This window comes from Monodelphis domestica, chromosome 5, assembly GCF_027887165.1.
Source record: "Monodelphis domestica isolate mMonDom1 chromosome 5, mMonDom1.pri, whole genome shotgun sequence".
Classification (NCBI taxonomy): domain Eukaryota; kingdom Metazoa; phylum Chordata; class Mammalia; order Didelphimorphia; family Didelphidae; genus Monodelphis; species Monodelphis domestica.
In genome coordinates this window covers 142,519,038-142,544,388 of record NC_077231.1, presented here as the reverse complement: position 1 = coordinate 142,544,388, position 25,351 = coordinate 142,519,038, and the positions used below count along the sequence as shown (strand labels likewise).

Here is a 25,351-nt window from a genome sequence, read left to right as displayed (position 1 = left end):
AATTAATAAATGTCTTCTTTATTTTTAAGCCGAGTTTCAGAGTCTTGCATTCTTGCAAAAGGTATCCTTCCTGAGCCCAAGGGGTTTGCCTCTGCACCCCACAACATAAGTGGCTTTGATACTTCAAACTTCAAATTTTCCTGATTCCAAGTTCAGCATCCTAGCATGCTGCCCCTCTGTGCATGAGTACTTTATACAACTGCTCCTCATCTCCAAACTCTGTTCACATTTGTTATTTGGGCCATTTTCCTAGCAATTATTTCATCATTCTAGGCTCTGATTCTGTATCTTCTCAAATTGATTGTAAACTCTTTGAGATCATCGTGTATATAGTGCCATAGATTAAGAGTTGAATGGAACATTAGAGATTATAGAGTCCAATTCCCTCATTTTATAAATTCAGAAGCTAAAGCTAATAAAAGTTGTGACTTGCCTGGAGTCACACAATTGCCAAGTGAGTGAGACTATGTGCCAAACCAGGTCTTCCTGATTCCAAATCCAGCATTTGTATCTGTTACAATAATGATACCTTTGGTATCTTTGTATCCCCCCATCTCCCAGGTCACTTCTCCAGAGTTAAGCATCTAAGTCTCTATTATTCATGTAACAATATTATAATAACTCTAATGAATAATATAGTGTTTATTCGAAGCCATATGAGGGTACACCGTAGATGAAAATGCACAAAGACGATTGTCATTCTCGGTCATGGAGAGACAACTACTATACAAGTAATAATAATTGTTGCTGTTGAATCATTTCAGTTATGTCCGACCCTTCATGACTCTATTTGGGGTTTTCTTAGCAAAGATAATAAAGTTGTTTGCTATTTCCTTTCTAAATCATTTTACAGATGATGAAACTGAGGCAAATAGAGTTTAATGACTTGCCCAGGAGCACACAGCCAGTAATGTCTGAGACCAGATTTGAACTCAGAAAGATTATTCTTCCTGATTCTAGGCCTGGCACTCTATACATTGTACCTCTTAGCTGACCATATAGATATCCAACTTATGAACACGCTACATACAAAAATCTATTTATAAATATGAATAATGTTTGTTCTTAAGTCAGTATATATTTTCATATGAAAATATTGTCATTCTTGGCATGTAATAGTTGCTTTGCATATGATACTTTGTTTTAAAAAGTGCTTTACAAATAATATTTCCTTTGATTCTCTTAACAACCCTAGGTGGAAGGTATTATTATTATCCCCATTTTATAGATGAGAAAACCGAGACATATTGAGATTAAGTGACTTTTCCAGAACCTTTGCACTAATTAACATCTGAAGTAGGATTTAAACTCAAGTCCTCAGACTACAGAGATCTTTCTTGCCTTTTCCTCTATACAATGCCATTTCTCAAAAATATGTAAAGGCAAGAATGGAACACTGGCAAGAAAACCCATTTATTCTGAATAAGTAAGAGCCATTTTGGAAAAAGAAGTTTAATAATTTAAATTTCATACAAATGGGAGTTATTATGTTTAAAAATATTGTTCAAATGTCATATTATCTAAATTCAAAACTATTCATTCAGAGTAATGGCTAGATTACGGAGGAAATCCAAAGTTGGACTAAGATGTGAATCCTTTACTCATATATCTTAAAGTCCAATAGGAGATTAAGACATAAAAACAAATGTTCTATACAATAAATGATGGGAGGGGAGGGGGAGAAAGATTCTGCAAGATCTGAAAAGGGAAATATTGTTAAGTCACAGATAGGAACAGCAAAGCCTTCATGAAGCAAATGGTATTCAAAATGGGCTTTTAAGAATTGGCAGGAAGAATTCAGGAGGTGAAGAGGCCCAGGGAATGATATAGGGAAAGACTCTGAGACATAAAAGCTCTAGGTTTGCTTGGAAAACAAAGAGTAGTCTTGAATTCAAGTCTCCCTGATTCCAGATCTGGAGCTCTTTCTTTTGTGCCACCTAGTTGCCCTAAAGAAGGAAGAGGAAGGGAAAAAAGAATTTCCAAATTATATAAAATAAAAAGCTTTCAAAACATAGAGATCTAGCATAAGAAATCAAAACCATGTGACGACAAGATAAGGTGCTTTATTACCCCAGGTAGCCTGGCTACTCCTAGAACTATATCAAAGTTGATAACATTTTCCAGTGACTCTACATAAGATGAACTCCCATCTCAATATTTTTGTTCAATTACAAAAAAAGTAATCATGTTACACCCCCTGTATAATTGTCCACAGAACTTTAAATATAAAAGCATAATAGCAGGAACATTATTCATCCAACATTCATTTCTATCTGAATTTCATTTTTTAAAATGAGAACAAGATAATTATAACAGTTTATAATTAATAGAATGACAAAATTTCAGATCTGGAAGAATGATTTAGTCCTACCTATACATAAATTAGAAAGAATTCTCTCTCCTATAGCATACATGACTAGTCTTAATCGCCCATTTGTTAAAGGATGTTCACAGTAGTCAAGAACCTATTACTTCCAAATAATCTGACTCTAGGGGGAGGGCTCCTCCAAACTGTCTGGAAAGGAGTCAAGAGACTTAAATATTTCTTTTTTCTTTTTATTCTCTTTTTAACTATTATGTTAAATTATAGTTGAGGAATCATATCACTTGTTATTGCTAACAAAAAGAAAGGAATATTCCACTCTTGGCAGGCTAGTTTCCTCACTATCCCCTAAAGAAATACTCCAAATTTCCACTTTTCCACACCTTGCTTTTATTGTGCCATCTAAATGAAACACTCTCTTTCATCATCATAGACAAAGTCATCCTGAATTCTCCCTGATGACTCCACCTTAGTGATTACTCCCGTCTTTGAGCTCCAATAATATTTAACACTCAGAAATATCTTTTTGGCATATAATCATATACCACCTTGTATTTGTACATAATAAAAATAATTAGAATTTGCACTGTACTTTAACGTATATAAACACTTTACAAATAATTCATTTTATCCTCAACCAACCCTTAACAAACCATTTCATATATGTGTCTTGACAATTTCCCAATTAGAGTATAACCCCCTTACAGGCTACAACCATGCCTCATAGTGTTTCATATTCCAAACTTAACATAGGCATGTACAATTAAAAGAGACAAGTTGAATCTTTATTGTAAGAAAGGATAAACAAATAAATGAATCTATAAAAATAATTTAAAGTTGGTTTTAAATTTGGGGAGAATATTATTGGAGTATATACTAAATGCTTAATATATTTAAATATGCAATCCAAACTACTAAAGATCTAATAAAACAACTAGGCTTTTTTCTTTTCTTTTCTTTTTCTTTCTTCCTTTCTTTATTTCTTTTTCTTTTTTTTTTTTTGTGAGAAATAATAGGTATTGGAGGAAGTCCTGGAAGCCTGGGAAAAGGACAAATGTAATGTCCATCTTTAAAAGGGACATATGGTCAAGGGAGGATTGATTATCTTCAACTCAGTAACAGAAAAGATTCTAAGATAAATCATCAAATGGTCAATTATAATCACCTAGAAGAGCACAGTGTACCAGGGAGCAACCAACATAGCTTTTTAGAACAGCAAATCATGGAGAGCAATTTAATTTCCATCATAATAAGAGTGACAGGGCATGCAGATAAGAGAGAAGCAATAGATGTAATCTACTGGGACTTCTGTAAGACTCTGAGACTGTCCTACCTGATGTTCTCATCAACAAGCCATTCAAACATGAAGTGTACATAGTTGGTTAGAGAATGGTATCCAAAGGACAATTATCAATTGTTTAACCCCTGAAAAAGTTTATCTTTAACAGAGGATCCAGTCTCTTGGGTCCAGAATCATTTTTTATACAAATGCAATTTAATTAGGTAATTTAAAATGAGACTGCAAAAATGTACATATTAAAGAATATTTACAGGAATTTACTACCATTATATATTTGGAACCCATAAGTTTCTATGTATCAATATACAAGGCATACACATACCATATAAATCAGAAAGCAAATAATGTGTAATGAGTGACTTTATTTCAATATACAAAATAGTAGATAAGGTGAGATTAGTGCGCCACAAAAAAATAATGTAGATGTTCAAATTTAGAAATGGGGCCGGATAAACATGAAGGGTTTGTTGGGAAATTGAGTAGGTTTGCAAATGTATTAGAAGCAGAAAAATGATGGAAGTCCAAGCAGGTGAATTGGGGGGTGTTAATGACAAAGGGGAACCAGATTCTACAGCAGAGTGTTGAGAGAAATCCACACTTCTGGGGTACAAAAGAAGGAGTAAAAACAGCAAAGCATATAGGAAACAAAAAAGAAGAACTAACAGCAGAGAGTTTACTCTGCCCATCACTTGAACCCCATGAGCACTGGACTTAGAATCAGGAAGACCTAAATTCAAATCCCATTTCATTTACTACTGACTCTCTAGACAAGTCATGTAATCTCTTCCAGCCTCAGTTTCCTGATCTGCAAAATGAAAGGTTTGGACTCAGGTGCCTTCCAAGATATCTTTAAACCCTAAATTATGATCCAATGATTTCTAATAGATCAAATGATGGAAACACCAAGGAAAGACAAAAAGAAAGATTTCATCTATGTAATGCTAATCATTAACTTGTACCAGCTAAGAGCCTTCTCAAAATCACAGAATATTAGTCAAATTTCCTAATTTTTTTAGATGAGGAAACTGAGGATCAGAAAGATGTGTGCTACGGTTATCTCCAAAATTGTTTATATATCAAAGGTATAATTGATTAAGCTTTGATATTCACTTAAGTTGATATTCTCATTCTTGCCAAAATGACGTATTGGTTCTTCCTTGTAAAGGACATTCTATCTCCCACCTCTACACCTTTGCTTTGGGGCAAATCCTCTTCCTGCCTCCCCTCCAGACTCCCCATTCCTAGATTGGACTGCTTTATCATTTCTGCCTCTTTGTATCCCCTGGCTTCCTTCAGTGCTCTCTATAAATCTACCTCTTTCTTAAGTGAAGCCTTTTCTGATCCCACAAGCTGTTCTGCTTTTATATATGTTTTTATCATTGTCTACTTGTATCATTTAGCAGAATAGAACCTCCTTGAGGTAAGCACAGTATCTTTTCTGATTCTGGGCACTTACTGCCTGGCACAGTGCCTGGCACCTAGCAGTCATTTTATAAATGCTTTCTGGTTGAAATTAATTGAAGCAAAAAATGCTCTCACTTTTATTCTGATCAGGTTGGAACTAATATTTTATCTGATTAGAAATAAAGCATATTCAGGTTGTTTGGCTTATTGGATAGAGTTGTTGTTCACTCATTTTGCAGTCACGTCTGATTCTTTGTAACCCTATTTGTGGTTTTCTTGGCAAAGATAATAGAGAGATTTGCCATTTTCTTCTCCAACTCTTTTGACAGAAGAAGAAACTGAGACAAACAGGGTTAAATGACTTGCCCAGGTCACACAGCTAGCAAAAGCCTAAGGCCAGATTTTAAGACTGAAAGGTGAATTCTCTCTGACTCCAGGCCCTGCACATTATCCACTGTGCCACCAAGCTGCCCTGATGGATTAAGGGCCAACCTTAAAGCCAAGAATACCTGCTTCACCTCTGATATATACTGTGTGATTTGGGGCAAATTGTTTAAATTCTTAATGCTCTAATTTTCTAAGACTATAAATTGCAGAGAAAATACCAACTTGCCTTAGCATAGGAAGTTTCCTTTACTAATTAAATCAAAAGTCTTCTTGATTTACATTTTTTTAATTTAAAGAAATACATTCAGATAACTATTCTCATCCTTTTTTTTTGTCTCTTCTTTCTTTCCCACAAGAGGGGTTGAGTAAAAGGAAAATGTCACTTACTATATGATATTTTCAGCCTGGGTATCTGAATATATCTTGGCCAAACATATGCAAAAAACTTATAGAAATCTTTGTAGGAAAATAAGATAATTTTCTCTTCTTTCTGATTTGGCTTCCTCCCAGACCAGCGCACCCAAGATCTCAGATCTTCAGAAAACAACTGTTATTCCATAGAAACTTTCTTTATCCCATCCACTGAAGTATTTCCTCCCTAGATCCTCACCATGTGAAGAGGGAAATAAAGGGAGTTCTAGTCAAGAAGAACCAAATAGAAAGACAAGTGTCCTTGAGGACTCCATAAAAAAAGACTCCAGCTGTACTGTATTCTTATGTAAACTCATGGATGAGTGATAAGGTGGCTCCTCTAGTCTCCAGGGAAGGAATTTCAACTCTAAAAAGGCTAATTACATTAAATGCCCCTTCTGGAAAAAACAAACTAACAACTAAATGGAATTTGTATTCTGTAAGGAAGAGCAAGTTAGATTTGAAGATAACTAGAGAAACCATTTGTAGATCTTCCTCAAAAAAGCAGGGGAGTTGGATTCCAGTGGGGAATGTTTTAGACTTCATTGGCACCCAGTTAAAAATGGAAAACTAAAACAATAATCCAGAAAACTCAAGCCAAAAGTATGTCTTTACCTTTCTATTCTAAACACAAGAAAGAAGAGTTGGTGAGATGAGGGGAGGGGAAGGAGAAAGGGTGCAAAATTTAGCTAGTAATTCCCTTCAACCTTCATTTTAACCTGCTGGTTGAGCACAGTAAACAGAGAAGACTTGGATTCAGACAGTATGCATCCCAGGTCCTGTGCACAAGGTCATTTGATTCCTTTGAACTTCAGTTTCTTCATCTGTATAGGGGTGTATGGGTGCTCAGGGAGGGGTAGTATCTCTGGTATGGAGGGCTTCTTGTGCCCTCCTAGGGAAGCTCTCCAGCCTCTGACCCCCACCTGACACCCAGCTCTCACTTGTGGCTCCCAGTAGCTGCCAGCATGCGGCAGCGGCCACACCCCGGGCAAGGGCTTTGACAGTCCGGCTAAACCTTGTGAGGGTAGCCATCGGGTCATCGACCCCTGGTGAACCAGGGCTTCGCTCACCCAGCATATGAAGACTGCTTCGGTGGAACAGGTGGAAGAAACCAATAAGAAGGTTCAACAGCTGAGAGGGCGACACAGCAAAGCACTGTGGAGTGCTTAGGGCGTGTTGGAGCACAAAGGACGACACGGCCATCCAATGCAGCTGAGGAAGTCTCCAGGTGTACCGACTTTTCATGCCACTGGACCCAGGCTTCCAAAGCCGAGAGAGTGGGACTGTCTCTGTCTACCGACTTTTCCACTTAAATCTCCTTCATGCACAACACGAAGAAAGCACTTTAAAGTACTATGAAATATTATCACCAAACAGGAATACAAGCATATATACACTCATTTCCTATGTGAATACTAAATGGATTTTCTATAGAAGACAATAGTAATTTATGCCTATTCTTATTGATACTTATATAGACTTCTTTTCACCATTAAGGAGAAATATACAAGTCTTTGCAAAGAACTAGAGAAGATGATAAATGAGGGAAATGACAATGTGAGGGATTGGAATCCCAGAGCAATCAAGGCTGTTTTGGAAGATTCCAAAGCACCATGTTTCTACCTGGTCTGAAAGTCTGGGATATTGATTCAGGAAGCAGCACAGTACAGTGGAATGTATCTCTGGAGTCAAAAAATCCTAAATTCAATCTTGCTTTTGACATTTAATGGCTGGTTGCTGTCCTTAATACTCAGAGAGAGAGAGAGGACCAAAATGGCATCCATGTTAATGTCTTTTAACCAGAGCATAAAATGGAATTAAGTAAGGCAGAGTTGCACAAAGTTGTCAGATTCATTCTCTCTTCCAGAGTCATCAAAGTCCAGTAGCAAGATAAAATTCAAGACAATTGCCAGTGCCACAGGATACAGTGGATGAACTTGGCTTCTTTGATAGATGACTATGCTCTAAGAGCTCCACAGCTCCATATTGCTTGCTTCCATCACCATCTTCATAACTATCAGAGGATTTTGTTCTTATCTGCCTGTTCCACCTGAGGAGGTCTCCCCACCCCCTTGTCTCAACTAACCAATGGGTAAGAGGCCTGTTGGTTGCCTTCAAATTGGCTGAGATAGATGTTTACCATGGAATGACCACTTTGCATGCTACAGCTTCTTGGAATCACAGGTGAGAGGTGGGTTGCAGGTGGAAATAAAAGAGGAAAGCAGCCCTGAAAAGAGCTAGGGTAGTCCTGAAGTGCCACACTGAACACACTGTGTATTTTCCTACACTTTGTGACCTTTTGCAAGTAGCTTAACCTACCTAAATTGAACTCAGTTTTCTTATCTCTATTTAATGAGGAGTTAGGACTTAAAGCCTCTGTGATCCTTTGCAGGTCTCCCTTTATTTCTACAAACCCTGATGCTATATTTGCCACTTTTGGAATTATAAACCAATGCAGATTATTGCAGAATATGATGTAGGCAAGCAGACAGTCTGTACTTATCTTCTTTCTCTCAGTTTCCTTCCACTTCTTCCTTATCCTTGGCAACAGAATTACTCATCCTGCCTCATATTTCCTCTTACTTATTCCAGTAAATTTGATGAACGAAGCAGTTATTTAGGTGTTTTGTTTATTGCTTAGGCCCATTTGAATAAAATGGTGTAAATGCTCAGGAATTCAGAAATGTTCCATAATTTTCCCAACAAAATTAATGGAGAAATGCCTTTTGATTATTCAGATTGATCACCTTAAGGACCCTTTTCACAGAACAGATTTTATCTCTGTAGCCAGAGGTGGGTAGCATATTGCTATTATAGCTAGAATTGATTTTAACTCAATTCAAAATATAACAAATGTATATAAGAGGATTCAGCATAATACTATGAGAATCCAAAGAATGGAAAGATTACTTCTGGTTGTAGAATTCAGGAAAAGGTGCATGAAGGCAAAGGCATATGAGATAGGCCTTCAAAGAGAGGGAAAGTTTCAACAAGTAATACACCATAAATTTAGAGGTAGAAGGGACCTTAGTGATCATCTAATCCAATGCCCTCATTTTAGAATTAAGGATACTGAGAGCTAATGAAATGAAGTGACTAACCATGTAACCATGGGTAAGTCATTTAGCTATTCTGTGCCTCAGTTTCCTCATCTGTAAAAGTGAGATCTAACATCTCTAATACCTAATTTGTAGAACTGTCTTAAGAATTAGAGAAGATAATATATGTAAGGTACTTCTTAAACTTTAAAAGTGGTATATAAATGTCAACTATTGATAATATTATTAAATAATTGCCCCAGGTATAGAATAACAACCCAATTTGATAAGTTCTTCTGTATGATTTATTTTGTGCTGACAGTATACTAGGAATAACAATAAACATCATTCTTGTCTAAAATTGCACCTGAATACCCAAAAAAACTTCGCAGTGTCAAAATACCAACCTAATGACAGAACACAACTTCTAAAGGTGTGACATTCCTTATCTGTGGTTTGTGGAGTTAAAGAGAAATAATGAAATTGAAGATGAAAAGGGGAATGGGTAAAATAAAATGAAAGAAAGCAACTTAAGAAAGATACAGAGTACGCATATATGAAGAAGACAAAATCCATATGAAACAACTTGGAAATTCCAGATGCTTTATCACAATAATAGCTCTCCTTGATTTGATGTTTTACAGTTATAATGCTGCATATATGTGCTTTCTTATGAAATGCTTGGGAAGTATTTAGTACGATTATGATGATTCCCAGTTTATAATCAAGGAAACTGAGGTTCAGTGAATTTTAGTACCTTGTTCATTCAATTCAACAAACATTAACTACAAAAGGCCTTTTCCAATTATCTTAACGTTGGTGTTTTCTCTCATACTACTACACCCAATTTATCTTGTTTCTAGCTTGATTGTACATGGTTCCTTATATACCTGTCCACCCTGTTAGACTGTAGGCTTCTTAAGAACAAGAACTATCTTTCTTTTGCCTTTGCAGCTTTAGCACTTAGCATAATGCCTGGTGCATGTTGTTGTTCAGTCATGTCTGGTTCTTTGCGACCCCACAGATTATGGCTCTCCATGACTTTTTCTTGCCAAAGACACTCGAGTGGTTTGCCATTTCCTTTGCCAGTGTATTACAGTGCATCCTTTTGTCAGGGAGAGGCTAAATGACCTGTCCAGGGTCCCACAGCTAGGAAGTGTCTAAGGCTGGATGTGAAATCAGGCCTTCCTGACCCGAGGCTCAGTGCTCTATCCATTGAACCACAGCTGCCTCTGCTTGGCACAAAGTAAGTAGGTCCTTATCTTGATTTAGTCAACTTTGGAGATATAAAGACAAAAGGGAAATAGTCCCTGCTCTTTAGGAATTTATATTCAAAAGTGAAGATTGAGATCTCTATGGTTAGCAATCCTACTGCCTGGACTCTCCTGATTCTCCCAGTTATTCCCTATTCCATCACGATCTCTTTATTTTGTGTGCATTTATCAGGGAACCGATCATATTCTCCTAGTAGAATATAAACTCTTCAAAGACTTCCTCATTTCTGTGTCTGTATCCTCAGCTCCTAGCATGGGCATTTAATGCATGTCTGGTCATCTGACTGATACCCTAAAATGCTGAAACCACCAACCTTTCCTTCTATTTGTGAATTTTCAAAGGGCAAGGACAGGGCTTTGCATCTTTCCCTGGCAGTTAGCAAGCAACCTTGTATTTAGTAAGAGCTTTTCAAATATTTCTCGAACTGAATTGAACTGTGTGGCTCCTAGATTCGAAAAGTTTTCTTTTCTTCTCTCTAGGCTATGATTTGGCTAACAGAGACATTTAAGCCTTAGTTCTAAATCCTCCTGAATCATATTCCTGCTGGTTGGTTTGCTTCTTACAATAACAAAATGCTTTTGAGGAAACTGTGTATTTCATTAGTCATTTGTTTGGTTTGATTCTTGATTCTCACCAGGTCTTGTCTACCAAGGCTAGAGGGTTTTCCTTAAGCCCTTTTCTGACTCTAAGAAGAGAAGCTTCCCTTCCCCACAGAATCAATACTGTACGCTCGCTCACCATTCCTATTATGGAATGTCAGCAATGTTGCCTGAAGCTCTCTGACACTCCAACAATATGTGTATTCATTGGAATATTAAACAGTAAGAGAACTCTCAACAAGTCCAGCATGGTACATTTTTTTGCCTTGTGATTTGTAGGCTACATACAGATCCCTTGATTCTTGCCTCTTTCTCCTCCTTCATCCTACCCTCTTCCCTTGAAAAACGTGCATTTCACGGCACATTTCGTGCCAAGATTTATGACAATTAGTACTCAAATCCATAATTAGCAAGTGGTAACAGATAGGCAGATATATCCAGTTATAGTGACACCTTGACAGATTGACTTTTTTTTTTCTTCCAGAAATACCTGTGAGGCTTTTGTGCTTTAAATATGACCATTTTCTCAAACATACTGCTGGCAAGCCTCATCTTGCACTCATGGAGGGGGGAGGGGGCTATAAAATGAACATGTTCTCACAGGCATGGCAAAGCCCATGCAGAACCATTTGACTTTGCAATTAAAAACAGGTTTGGTCTCCCTCTGCATCAGTAAGACAACGTCAAAGCTACATTCACCCCGAAACATTTCCCTTGTGAATTCAAATGAACAGTGAGTCTTGGCTTTCTCTTTGTTTCTTGTGCATGCCTTCAGACTGAAATTTTGGAAGGTTTGGTTGGGTTTTCCATTTGCCGCCTTTGTGCTTTTTCTCTGTGTGTTTCCTCAGTGTTGCCAACTCCGTCTCTCTCTGCCTCTTATACTGGCCATGTTATAATCTTGGTTTGGTTGACATTTGGGATACTTTTTAAAAGAACTTCTCGCTACCATCATCTCAGCTAATAGAGATTTTCCAGTGGGACTCCCTCATTCCCAAGAAAGCAAGCGCTCATTCTAATATTCCCTGACACAGAAGAGAAGGGGGTTGTTGTTTTTAATAGTACCAATATACCTGCTGCACGAAGGGTATTGGTGACTCACTAGCTTTCTTTGACACACTCCTACCTAACACTCTCTATGGTGTTCCGGGAACCTAAAGTCCTGAAGGAAATTTCCATTTGACAACTGAAATCTTTGCCATCATTGCACCCAGAAGAGCTTCAGTTTAACTTCCCATGGGCTCCCCAACTCCCTGCCCAGGCACTTTCTGTGGACCGAAATGTTAAACTTCTCTTCTATTCATGTTTCCTTTCCCCTCTCAGTTTGGGGTGGATATATGCCCCCACACACACACACACAATCCTTCTCCTCCAATTCAAAAATATTCCTGGTAATTATTTTTAAAGGACCAGTTTAAAAGTTGTAGCTAGCCCAAAAAAGACTTCAATCCAATAAACATTTGCTGAGCAAGGCAGGGGACTAAACTTATTTTGGCAGAGGATGACTTGATCTAAAGATTATACAGAGGCCCTGGCTACAAATCTTGAAGAAATCAGTCCTCATCCTCATCTATTGGCTAGCCCAGTTGATGTAACAGATATGAACTAGATCATCCACCTGTCAAACCAACTGATTGCCACATAATTCATTGTTAAGGTAATCAAAAATACTGGATGGGTTGATCTTGGATGATTTAGGTGGCCAATTTTACAAAAGGGAGTCATCAAATTTGTTAGAATCTGGTGAAAATAAGTATTCTTTGAATTATGTTAGTTAATTTGTGATATTTTTCAAAAGACAAAGCACTATAAAATTACCAAGCACTATGACTATTAATATTTGGATGTAGGGGGTGATAAGTGATGGTGATAAAAGTGGTGATAAGGATCAGTAAAAATAAAAACTATATTCTCAGTGCAGTTGTCTTGAACCAACTTGAACCTTTGCATAAGTAGTTCCATATTGAATGATTCTCTATCTCTTTAATTCAAGAAGGGATTACTATCACCTTTGTAAAGAATTTCAAGACTACTTATTCAAAAGTTCTAAAGTAGCTGAAATCTCTTCAGAGTACCAGGGAAATGGCCAGAAGTCATAAGAATTCAAAAATTATAATAAATTAATTTCATTACAGTAAATTTATGATTCATAAGAGTTGGAGTAAGTAATAAAATTCATTATAGAACAGTTTCAACTTTAAAGTACCATCAGTGTTATTATTGACTATAGTAATTTTTATTAAATTGCTAATATGTTCATGCTAATATATTTTAAAGTCCTTAGGTAGCAAAATGACAAACATATTTTGACATATATTCTACCTTTCTACCTATACCCCAAAATATGTACATATATTTGTAAATCCTAGCTAAGCTTCCTTTAAGGAAAAAAAATTACCATTTTAAAGCTCTCAAAACTTTGCATACAAAAATATCGTGTTTGTTTTTTATCTATGGACTCAGTGAATTGGAAAAAAATAAACTGAATTAATCTAAATATAAAATTCTACCATAATATTAATATAGGCACTGACTTTCCCCAAATTCTGAATTTACAAACTACTATAACTCATTTTCTGTGCGATTTTTTTTCCTTTCCCTTTGACCTCATATTGCCTGGAATGTATGCTACAACTTTCTAGAGAAAATAGCAAGCATATATTTAGGCAGTTAGATAGACTAAAATATCCTAATAAGCAATTTTAAACTAAATAAAAATAAAACTTAAAATATTAATTTACATAAAACAATGGAATGTTATATAAATTGAATCAATTTTGAAGAAAGATTTGATCTGAAAAATCATGACAATCTTGATCAAATTAGTCAGTCTTTTTCTTTAGAAAAAATGTAGTGCTAACTAAAATTATTTCTAAATAGACCAAAAATAAAATTCAAAATTGCTTATAAAAAACATACATATCAATTAAAAGTTAGAGAAAGCTTAAAAAAAAAAGGAAGACCATTTACATAGTACATTCTTGAAGATCTTTGTTCAATGCCTTCATTTTACATTTCCTCATTACTGATTACCCATTTGTCTGAGGTCTTGTAAGAGAATTGAAGGGGTAAATGAGGCTCTTTAAGTCTTTAAAAATGAACAAATACTGTAATTAGAAAGACTTAAAATATCTAATAAATGACAAGATCAGGTGAATAGCATAATTAGACAAGGGTTAAATAGTGACTTGCTCAGAATTCTTTTGAGTTTATGATTATCTGTTTTTGAGCGAGTACAAGTGGGCTAAATATAATGAATTGCTTCCATTGAAGAATCTGAAGGTTATTAATGAAAATTCTTAGATCTTAATCTTTGCCCTGAGTTTTGGTAACTTCAATGCCTACATGTAAAAAAAAAAGTCTACACATAAGCCAGTCATTATATATCATTACCGTAATTTGTTATATTCCTGAGCAGAAAAGATCGCTGTTGATCTTACTCCTGACAGTTACTATCAGATGGTGTTTGCATAACCGAAGAAATTAAAAAGTGAAATAAAGGAACAAATGCCGGCACTTTTAATGAGAACTGAGAGAATTGGTCGTTCTTATTTTTATTGACTAAATATATCTTTAAATTCTCATTATTTTAAGAATTAACATTATATAACTGAATTGTGAATAAAATTCTGAGAAAGAATTAATTATATAAGGAAAAAATTAAGAAAAAATATAAACACTTGCATTTCTGGACTAGTAATATTGCAAAGATGTACAAGTCATATACTGTTCCCTACTATACTGATATGTCCCCCACCACTCGCCCCCCCCAAAAAAAATGCTCCTACCTGAGTTTTGTAATACTAGTCCCGCTTCCAAATTAAAAAGTGAATAACTGATGACTACCAGTCTGCTTCCCCTACTCAATTGTTTGGTCACCCTCTGCTTCTAGAACAGTTTCCTGGCCTGGAAAATGTGACCTCCCTTATAGGTGTGTTATGAGTAGTAGCTAATAAAAATGATTATGAAGTACTTTGCAAAAGACAAAGCTCTGAGAAAATGCTTATAAAATTGTGAGAATTGAGCAGAGAAACTAAAGCAAGGTTCTTTGTGTGCCTTAAAGGAAGAGTGGTTTAGAAACATTTAGGTTCAGGATCTCATGAGGCCAATACTGTGGTAATTTAGGGCAAGAAAAACACGCTCGTGGAATATTTCACAATGGGCTACTAGGGAGAATGAAAAATAGCATCTTGGGAGTGAGTGGTTTATCCATATCAGACAACCAACTTAGCCTCTCCCATTAGTCATTATACATCTAGAATTTCAGTTCATTGAAAACCAGCTAAGAAAGTTTCACCCAGATAGTTGCCATGTTTTCAGTTAGTTCTGAAGGTCCGTGAATCCATAAGCTACATGGGAAGGAAAGGGATATGGCACAGACCTGTTGGTTCATTGGTATAGGAAACTCCTGACTAAAGAAACTCTGTACCTTGGATAATTGTCTAGAGAAGAGGTATCAAACATATGACCGGAACCAGATTAAAATGTAATTGGAAAAATATTTTTAAAATCAATAAAAATACAATAGAACATGTTTATATGTGTTCAGTCATTTTCAATTTTGTCTGACTCTTAGTGACCCCATTTGGGATTCTCTTGGTAAAAATACTAGAGTGGTTTGTCATTTCTTTCTCAAGCTTACTTTATTGATGAGGAAATGGGGTTAAATGATTTGCTCAGAGTCATACCACTAAGAAAATATCTGAGGTCATATTTGAGATGGATCTTCCTGACTTTAAGCCAGGCACTCTATCCTCTATGCCACATAGCCACCCCACTAATAGAATACAGATGATGTTAATATGTGCTTTTCTAAGTCGATATGCAGTCAATAGGGATTGTTATCCATTTATTCTACCATTTATGTACTGTTTCAATGTGAACTGGACACCACTAGTCTGGAGCTCTGAGAGTTTAAATGACTTATCCAGAGTCTTACAATCAGTATAAATCAGATTCCATATTTGAAACTGATGATGGTTTTCTCCCCATGAAACACTATATCGCTAGCAAAAGGGATAGAGACTACCTTTACTTTTAAACTTAGATAATAAATGTCTACAACTATCTTTAGCTTAACAACTCGACAAGGAAGCAAGTGAACAATGTAAATTTGGTCAATTTAATAATGTATCAAGACTGATAAACTATCCAGTATGAAACAAAAATGCCAATTGTGTCATGCCACAACCTGACTCCCACCTTTAAAAATATAGGTTTTTAAAACACTAAAATAAGAAAAGTATTGTTATTAGTGCTTTAAACATAGTTCCAACATTTCCAAATTGATCATTCTGGTCAACCCATTTTATCAACCTATCTCATCACAACAGACTAGGATCAAAGAATTTAGAAATCCTTGAAGAAAAATGGAAAAACATTTTCATATTGATGACAAAAGATGGCACATCCTTATTTTTTAATTCCAAGATATTCCCTTATATTTGATTGATGTAGTTCCATAAAATCAAATAATATCAACCACAATAATAGCTGACATGTATTATATTAAAGTTTATGAAGTGTTTTACATTCATTTTCTCACTTGATTCCCACAACAGAGTAGATATAAATGAACTATTGTTGAGTCATTCCAGATGTAGTAATATAATTGTTAACAATATTGGATCTGACACAAACTCCAATTTTTTTTGCATTTAGACATAATCTTAAAAGTACATCCAAGTAAGATAATCACCTTCCAAAAACTGAGATCCCTATGCATTTTTAAAGATTTAAAAGTAGTAACAGTTTATATCATTAAAATTTGAATAAACCCAGCAAAACATAGAATACATATTCTTCCTTATCTTAAGATAATGAAAACCTATATGCTTCATTAAAGATGCACAATCAACATGTTTATTTTTTTTCTTTAGTTTTCATTTGATTCAGGAAAAGACATACCATTTCCAAGCCTTTGGGAATATACCACCGTAATGATTAATAATGGTTTTTGATAAAGGAAATGAATGTCAGCCAAAACTTTTGTACTAGCTGACTCAATAGATCTGACCAGTAATATCTACCAATTCCAACTATATCAGATTGTAACACTGTCTACACAACACAAGCATCTCCAAACATGCTCAATTTCCCAAACCTATAAGTTTTCCTGACATTCTATACTATGCAAACATAAACTAAATTTAGCAAGGGAGAAAAGGGAGCCCAGGTTAAAGTAAGATTTCAACAATTACAGACTACATATCTTTCACAGAATCTAGAAGTTTCCTCCATATGTTACCACTGCTGATACCACTAATCATAATGGTACATGGCATTTTCCATCATAGATCACAGTAATAAGAAATGGACTTGATACTTATCAAATCACTCATTCTCTTGCCAGGGAGGTTTAGTATCCCAGGAAGAGAAAGTTCTATGTCACGTATTCAGTTGGTATCATCCTGGATCTCAATCAAAAGGTGGAGAAAAAAGTCCTGATCAAGCTGGCACTCCCATTTCTGCTCTTAAAATCACTCTGTGAAAAAATGTATCATAATTTTGGTCTATGTTAGTAAAGGAAAATGTGAAATGAGGATGAGTAGTACCTGGAAAAATTGAACAAAACCTTGCTATTGGGGAAAAATGAATTTTATATTATATTCACCTAGAAGACTTAATAAAAATAAATAAATCTAAATGGAAGGACTTGAGTTTTATAAATATGAAACTAAATAAGAATGATTGCAGTGATTATTAGTGATCTTATCTATTAATTCAATGTGGTGTTAATTTTTTTCTAAAACTTCATAACACATAAAGTTTTATCATTAATAATTGGTTAAGGAAGAAATCTCAAAATGAACTTTTCAGCTACAGAGGTTGGTATGACTTGGATCATAATGACAGCTCAAAATGCTTTCCTGCTCTCTCTTTGCTAAAAATTCACTGAGGATCATTTCCAGGGATAATGCATCAGGTTGTTCTAGAGTCAGACACTTTAAACATTTAGCAAAGAATGGAAACTCCTTGCAAATAGAGATCATTTTTATTTATTGTATTTTCAAACTGAGTGCCAACCTAGCTCATTGACTGCCACAGACAAGACACCTAACAAATACTGGTTGATTACTGTTTATTGACCTAATCGTAATTCTGACTAGCTTATTTGCTGTTTGTTTTCATCTGCCTGTATCTCTATGCTTTGTGTATGCACACATCCATTACAGATTTCAAAATTACAATGATGATTATGGAAATGTATTCAGATGATATTCATATTTTGGAGTTGATTCATGCTGTGGATGTGGTATCATTTGTGTTAACTATCCTCTTATCTTCAATTTTCTAAGTATAGCTAAAAAAGGATCAATGGATCTCTCCTCTTTTTCTTTTTTTCAGTAAAATCAGAGCGTCCTTAATTGGATCTTCACTTTTTTATGAAAGTGGATCTAAGAAAGTATTTCTTTATGTTTCTGGCATTGCCTTCTGGGGAGAGCAAGATTACCATGTTCAGATCAAGCTAGGAATTGGTGATACCTCTTCTGCCCCACAGTGGAGGGGACTGTCATCCTAAATGAAACAGCGTAGGATGATCAGTAAAGCTTTAAAGGAAAGGAGAGTATCCCACAAATGGAGCTTCCCAAATCAACAAAAGTCTCTGTTTCTGTGAAGTTCCAGTTTAGGCAATGTAATTAGAGCCAGGAAATGGGCACATGCTTTACCTGCCTACACTTACAGTAAGTACAAGACTTTCTCTATGAATACCAGTTACAATCCTGGGGAAAGCTTTACTATTGGATCACCTCTCAGAAAAAAACAGAGTTCCTAAGTATGAGCAACTCACCCTCCAGTTTGCTGGAATCTAAGATCAGAGAGTTCATAATCTGCTCCCAGATATCATCAATTTAAAAAAAAATTATTGTTGTTGTTGTTGTTGCAATTTTTTAAGTGCCTACTATAGGCAAGGTACTATGTTGTCCCATGGAGGATAATACAGAAAGATAAGATGTGGTTCCTGTCCTAAGGGAATTTAGAGTGTAATTCAGGAGATACAAAAGTCCCTGAAAGGTACCAAATGACTGTTACAGACAATAAAATACTACAAGAGATTAGAGGAGAAAGTAATCACTAGGAACATGAGTGGTCAGGGAAGACTTTGCAGAAGGGGTCAGACTTGGGCCAAGCCTTGAGAAGGGCTTGGATTCAGTGAGACCAAGAGGGCATTATTTGAACATTTGTGCAAAAATATCAAACCAGAGTTAAAAACTGAGAATCTCAGAGTTCATAATAGCAGCATCTTAAAAAATGATTCAAATGCTGAATTCAGGAATGGGTTTGTTGCTGGTCAGTCATTTCAGTCTTGTCCAACTCTTCATGGCCCCATTTGGGGTTACTTGGCAAAAATACTGAATTAGTTTGCCATTTCCTTCTCTGGCTCATTTTACAGTTAAGGAAACTGAGGCAAGCAGTGTTAAATGACTCTCTGGGGTCACACAATTAGTGACTGGGGCCATATTTGAACTCAGGGGAGTGGGAATTCCTGGCTCTAGACCTGGAGCTCTATCCACTGTGCCACCTAGCTGCTCCAGAAATGGGTTAGGAATGAGATATAATAAGACTACAAGGGTTTTCATGTTACCTACTACTATGAATTCTCTGCTTCCCTATAAAGTTTGTAGTGGTCATTCCTCAGGAACTTAAGGAAAGGGGAGTCTGGAACTAATGTCTCTCCTGACCCAAGGAACAAGATATTAAGCTCTCCCCCTTTAGAATGGGAACTTCTTGAGGGCAGGGACTATTTTTTGTCTATTTTTGTATCCCCAGCATTTAGCTCAGTGCTTGGAATATAGTAGGCTCTTAATAAATGTTTATTGACTGATGAAGGAGGAATATCCATTGGTCTCTAATGCAGGCAAGTTGGGCAGAGTGAAGGAAAATAGAGGAAGGAAGAAAGGGAGGGAGACAGGGAGCGAGAGAGAGAGAGAGAGAGAGAGAGAGAGAGAGAGAGAGAGAGAGATAGAGAGAGAGAGAGAGAGAGAGAGAAAGAAAGAAAGAAAGAAAGAAAGAAAGAAAGAAAGAAAGAAAGAAAGAAAGAAAGAAAGAAAGAAAGAAAGAAAGAAAGAAAGAAAGAAAGAAAGAAAGAAAGAAAGAAAGAAAGAGAAAGAAAATCTTATCTAACCTTAAAGTTCAACTCAAATTCTACATTCTCCATGTAACCTTATTTAATCTCTATTTGTTTTTGTACTTCTAGGCACTTAGTTTTGTACCTCTCCAACTGTATATTACTGTTTATTATGGTAATCTAAATTTGTATCTTATCCTTTTTCTAGATTGTTAGGTCAATGGGGGCCAGGACCTTGTCCTATAAACTCTCTCTCTCCCTTGGCAATTAGCAAGGTATTCTAAATATAGTGGTTACTTAACTGAGGTGAAGATAGGGATAGGAACTATACTTGGGATTTCACAGTTATAGGAAACTCCCAGGATAAGAAAGTATCTCCTAACAATACAAGGCTATCATTTTCCCCACAACTTAGTCTCAGAGTATTGTCCAGAACACTGAGGGATAAGTAATCTGCCAGTATGGGCTACAGACATGACTTAAACCCAAATTTCTCTAGTTCTGACTCTGGATCTCTATCTACTATACCATTCTGCCTTTCAGGTACTTAACACAAAGTAAACTAAATTGAAGAGAATAATTTAGTTTCAGGAATAAACCAAAGATTTTGCATTTTCACCCGGAAAAGAGGAGGTAAATGGTAGTACTATTCTCGCTTCTGTTCTTAGTACTGCTGCTTCTCATTCCTTTAAAGTCGAATTGTCCTTCTACCATTCTTTGCCTAATATAATAATCCCCAATTTGCCAAAAGGAAAAAGAGAGTAAAGGAATTACACAGGTTTATCTAATGAGTTATAAGTGCAAAGGTATAGCAATCTCCAATTCTAACTGCTTTATATATTTATTGCTGTTGCACTTTTGTATAAAACAGAAATTTCATTAATACATCATTTGCAAGGGTATGTTGGAGCCAGCTCAGCTTGAAGAATCAATTGTTAAATTTTTGTTGTGAGCATTTAGACCTTGGAATTTGCCAAATCTACAAATCAGGACTTGACATTATTTCATTGATTGTCTAGAATTAAGAAAATGATGGGGAAAATGTTCATGCAGATTAAACTTAAAAGTGTGTCACATTTACATTTTTCTTTCTGGAACCCTTACCTTCAGAAGAGCATCAAGGGCTAGGCAATCAGGGTTATGTGATTTGTCAAAGGTCACACAGCTAGGAAGCATCTGAAGCCAAATTTGAACCCAGGTCCTTCTAATTTTAGGCTGCATTTTGGATCCAGTGAGCTACCTAGCTACTCTACATCTTTTTTTTTTTTCAGAACCAGTCTTTAAACCACCACATTCAGGGTTGTGGGTCACCAAAAAATAATAACCTCATTTGAAAGGGATAAAGTCAACCAAATTGGTTGTTGGGCATTAAAATGGCCCAATTTGGGTAACCCAGGAAATGGGGGGGGAGGGGGAGGAATGTTATCATCAAGGCAGTAAAAAGGTTCTTAAGCCTGACCTTCTGAGCTTAGGAAATGGAAATGATTGACTTGGAAGGAAGAGCAGAAAGTAGGTCTGCCATACTGATTCCATCTGAAGCTTTGCCTCAAAGTACCTCTCTGAGGGTGGGGAACTGTGTAAATTGGAACAGCTGAAAAGAGTTTCTATTGTTAGTGGAAGGAGAAACAATCTGAATTTGGAACAGTTCAAGGGCTGAGGAAGTATTTGGGTGGAGCAAGAATTCAGTATGATGTAGCCATTCACCCCATCTTCTCCCTCATTTATATTCACTCAGATGGTGCTTCTGCAGAAAACAACTCAATGAAGAAATTGCCAGAAAGGAGACCTATCAGAAAAGAGGCTTTAAAAAGTATTTTCACTGGTGTCAAGGGCGACCTTGCTTTTTTTTCTTGTTATTCCATCTTTATCAAGGATGCTTGCCTCTTCTTGACTTACGGTGTTTAGATTTGCTGACTTGAGTAGCAGAGGATGGCAATTCAATGCTCTATCCTAAGGGAGTTTTCTCATCATACTCAGTACTTGGATATTGTTTTCCTTTATGCCCCATTCCTAAATTGCTGTAGCAAAGGTTCTTGCAAGTCAGCACACATCCTTAAAAACACAGTTAATGAAGAAGTAAGCAGAATCTTCACCTTGTCACTTTTTTTTTAATTCCCCTTGTTGTGTCTAGTCATTTTGGCCCAAGCTTTCCCCCTCAGTTCCATACTTGTAACTTGAATTGATTTAATGTGCTCAGAGAATTTATACGACATAAATTTTTCCTTCAAGTTTTCATCGTTTGGTGCTGTCAGCAATGCTTCTCTGATTCTCAGGGCAAGGAAGAACCCATATTTTTTCCTCCTACTTGTAATGTCTGAGTAGTACAGGCCATCCCGTAAGCTGCCATAAGAGAAGAAAAAAGTGTCACCTTCCCTTAATAAAAAGACAAGGAAAAAGAAGGGGGAAGAGTTAGTATATTATTGTTTTTAGAACTCTGTCTTGGCATGTTACAGAGATATTTCATTTGACTGCAATAATAGTGCAATAAAGTTATAACATCAGTTGCCTCAACAACAAGTCTCCCACCCACACAATTTTGCCCTTCAAATTTCTTACTCATTTTTCTTGTTAAGTGTTTGTGGTCTGACTCTTAGTCAAGTCTCATTTTGACCAACCTATTGCCATAGGCTACTAGTTGGTCAATCACAAACTTAATTAACAAATGCAATGAGATGGCCCTAGCCTCTCCTCTTGCCTCCACTGCTCTCACAAGCTCAGCCAGATAATCTAGTTCATCCACCTACATCTGAGTGAGAGGGGTTCAAGAGACCATAGGCTCTCCTACCGTGATACAAGGTAATGTTAACACAACAAAGGCCCTACCCTGGGAAATGTATTAAAGCGCTCTGCAGGCAGAAATGATATCACAGATATCTTTCTCTCTTCCTCCCTTATGCACCTAGAGAAGCGTTTGGTACAGAACTGGAGAACCAAAGATTGACTGTGGTTATAACCCGAAATATAAATGGAAGAGAGAAAAAAGAAGGGAAGAGGAGGAGATGAACAAGGGAATCAGAGAGACAGAGACAGAGAGACAGACAGAGAGACAATGTCTTTTCCCAAGAAAAAGGATTTTACAAAAATAAAGATATATTATGGACTCTCCAAGTTTGTCCAGGTGACTCTACTCTTTTTTTTTTAATATATACTTTACTCTTTATAAAACCTTCAAAGCAGTGTGTTTGCAAGTATGAGGAATGTTAAACATTATTTTTGTCTATAATACTTGTTAGCAGTTGAGTCAAATGTCTGAACCAAGATCATTAAACTACTTGAGATTGTTGGGGTTGAACAGTGTCTTAATTCATTTCTAATCTATTCAAATAAACACTATTGCTATTTAAACTTAACTTTGGAGTCTGTCTCAATCATTAATGATGTCTTCCTCCTAGTTGGAACCCTTTCTCCTTTCCTATGAACTGTCAGACTTATCTTGCAAATAGCCACTTATTGCCATTTCAGAGAGCAAATAAATATGCCCCCTTGCCCCTTGTATACCTTAAATACGAAGTTAATGAAGTGAGTAATATATTCGATACAACTATGATTATGAAATCACTAATACACAAGTACGATCTAACATTCACTGGACTTACTATTCGGAGTTCAAAGGAAGCACTTAAATATTATGGTGAAAGTTGTTTTAGAAAGATCAATTAGACAGATACAGCAAATAGATCAGATAGAGATGGAAACATGGATAGAGACACTGACTGAAAGATGAAAGTTACAGCCATGTAGTTATAATTAGATAAGGCGATCCCAGATACATTTATGATTCACTAAGTGGATTTCAAATGTTCTCAGAGAGGTCATATACCAAAGCACATTTGACCAAGGGTTATTGTTTCTCCCTCCCACCCCCCCTTCATCTAAACTGATTCTCTTCCCCTCTACTCCTCCACCTCAGGCTAGAGAGAGAACAAGCTGTCATAAAACGGATGGAATGTGGTCTGTGGATTTTAAATGGGAAGAAAGCAGAGGTGGGGCCAACTGCTCATGCATCCAGATATTATTCCAATTGCCTTGGGCCATTGCTTGGCCTGTGCTATCACAGCTTTCCTACTCTAGGACTAGAATAGCTTTGGTTAGACCTTTGGTCTCTGGTTAAAGGAAAGAATGAGAGACAGGGCTCTCCCTCCTGCAAAGAGGGAAGTAATTCCAAGAACACACCCCAAACAGTGAAAGGTGTTACTATAAAGATGTAAATATTAGCAAAACTTTCAAAATAATAATAAGCCTGAATCTCCCTCCAACCACCACTAACAACTTATACATGTTACACCTGAGGGCATCTTCACTTCCCTTCAGTCAGTTGAAGTATTCAGACTGCAATATCCCATTGATACATCGATTGTTAATTACTAAAAGAAAAAGTGGGAAGGATTTGATTTGGTAGAGAGAAATCTTGCCTGAAGGGTCTCCTCCATATCTCCCATGCATGCATGAAAATCATTCAAGATTACTTAAAAGATGTTATAATAGAGATTTCTTTCTTTAATGATGTTCTGATTATTAATATCAAGTGGGGCATGAAATGGGGTGATACAGGCTCACCAAAGCTATTTGACATTGTTAACAGAGGATGTCCAGGCAAAGTCCAAATGGAAAAGCATGGATGCTGGGGTTCCTAGTGGCTTCATTTGCTCATGACACTGTGCTAGACACTTCAAACCTTAGAATGTTGAAGAGTCTCCTATACGAGAATCACAATCACTCAAAAGAATTTGACCTAACTGCCCAGGAAAAAAGCAAAATAATGCCTAATGTTAGCATTATATGCATGTATGTCTATGTGTGCCTGTGTGTGTGTGTTTTATGTATACATATTTGTTGTTCAGTCATTTTTCAGTCTGATTCTTCATGCCCCTATTTGGGTATTTCTTGACATAGATACTGGAATAGTTTGCCAGTTCCTTCTCCAACTCATTTCATAGATGAGAATCTAAGGCAAATAGTTAAGTGATTTACCCACAGCTAGGAAGTTTCTGAGACCAGATTTGAACTCATGAAAATGCATTTTCCAAAACCCAAGCAGAGTGCTCACTGTGCCACCTAGCTGTTGTTAAGGGTAAAATTAGGGTTGTTTACTGAATGTATTATTTTAGTGGTCGCCAGGGATTTAAATTCAATCCCAATAAAATACTCAAGTCAGTTTGGGATTTTTATAGTGGTTTAATTACAATAGTAAGAAGAAATTAAGAAGAAGAGAGAGAGGAAGGGATATAAGATTTCTCTGGCCTAGCCTAAGCCAAGGGAAGTTCAGAGAACTCAGCCACAAAGCCTCCTCAGAAGATTAAATCTAGCTTTGCTTCCAGCCAAGAGGTCTACTCCAAGATGAGGGGCCTCCTAAGAGGACAGTGTTTTAGGAGGTAAAGGAAAGGAGGAATCAGCCTAACCACTCACCAAGACTCACTCAGGGAAGACGCCTCACCTAAATCACACTACGAAGCTTCTCCCAGTATCCTCACCACCAAGCCGCAACTGCCAAACCACCGCTGAGAACTCCCAACCTCCCCGAATCACAAGAGCCCAATGTAGCTGAGC

The 25,351-nt window shown here is 36.5% G+C and overlaps 1 long non-coding RNA gene across 1 annotated transcript; it reads left to right on the top strand.

The window, feature by feature from the left end:
* Nucleotides 1–11,360: 11,360 nt before the first annotated feature.
* LOC107650112 (uncharacterized) lies at nucleotides 11,361–23,156 on the top strand. The gene is made up of 3 exons (XR_001624906.2): nucleotides 11,361–11,470; nucleotides 21,540–22,600; nucleotides 22,708–23,156. It is a non-coding gene; the product is annotated as an uncharacterized LOC107650112 (long non-coding RNA).
* Nucleotides 23,157–25,351: the final 2,195 nt, after the last annotated feature.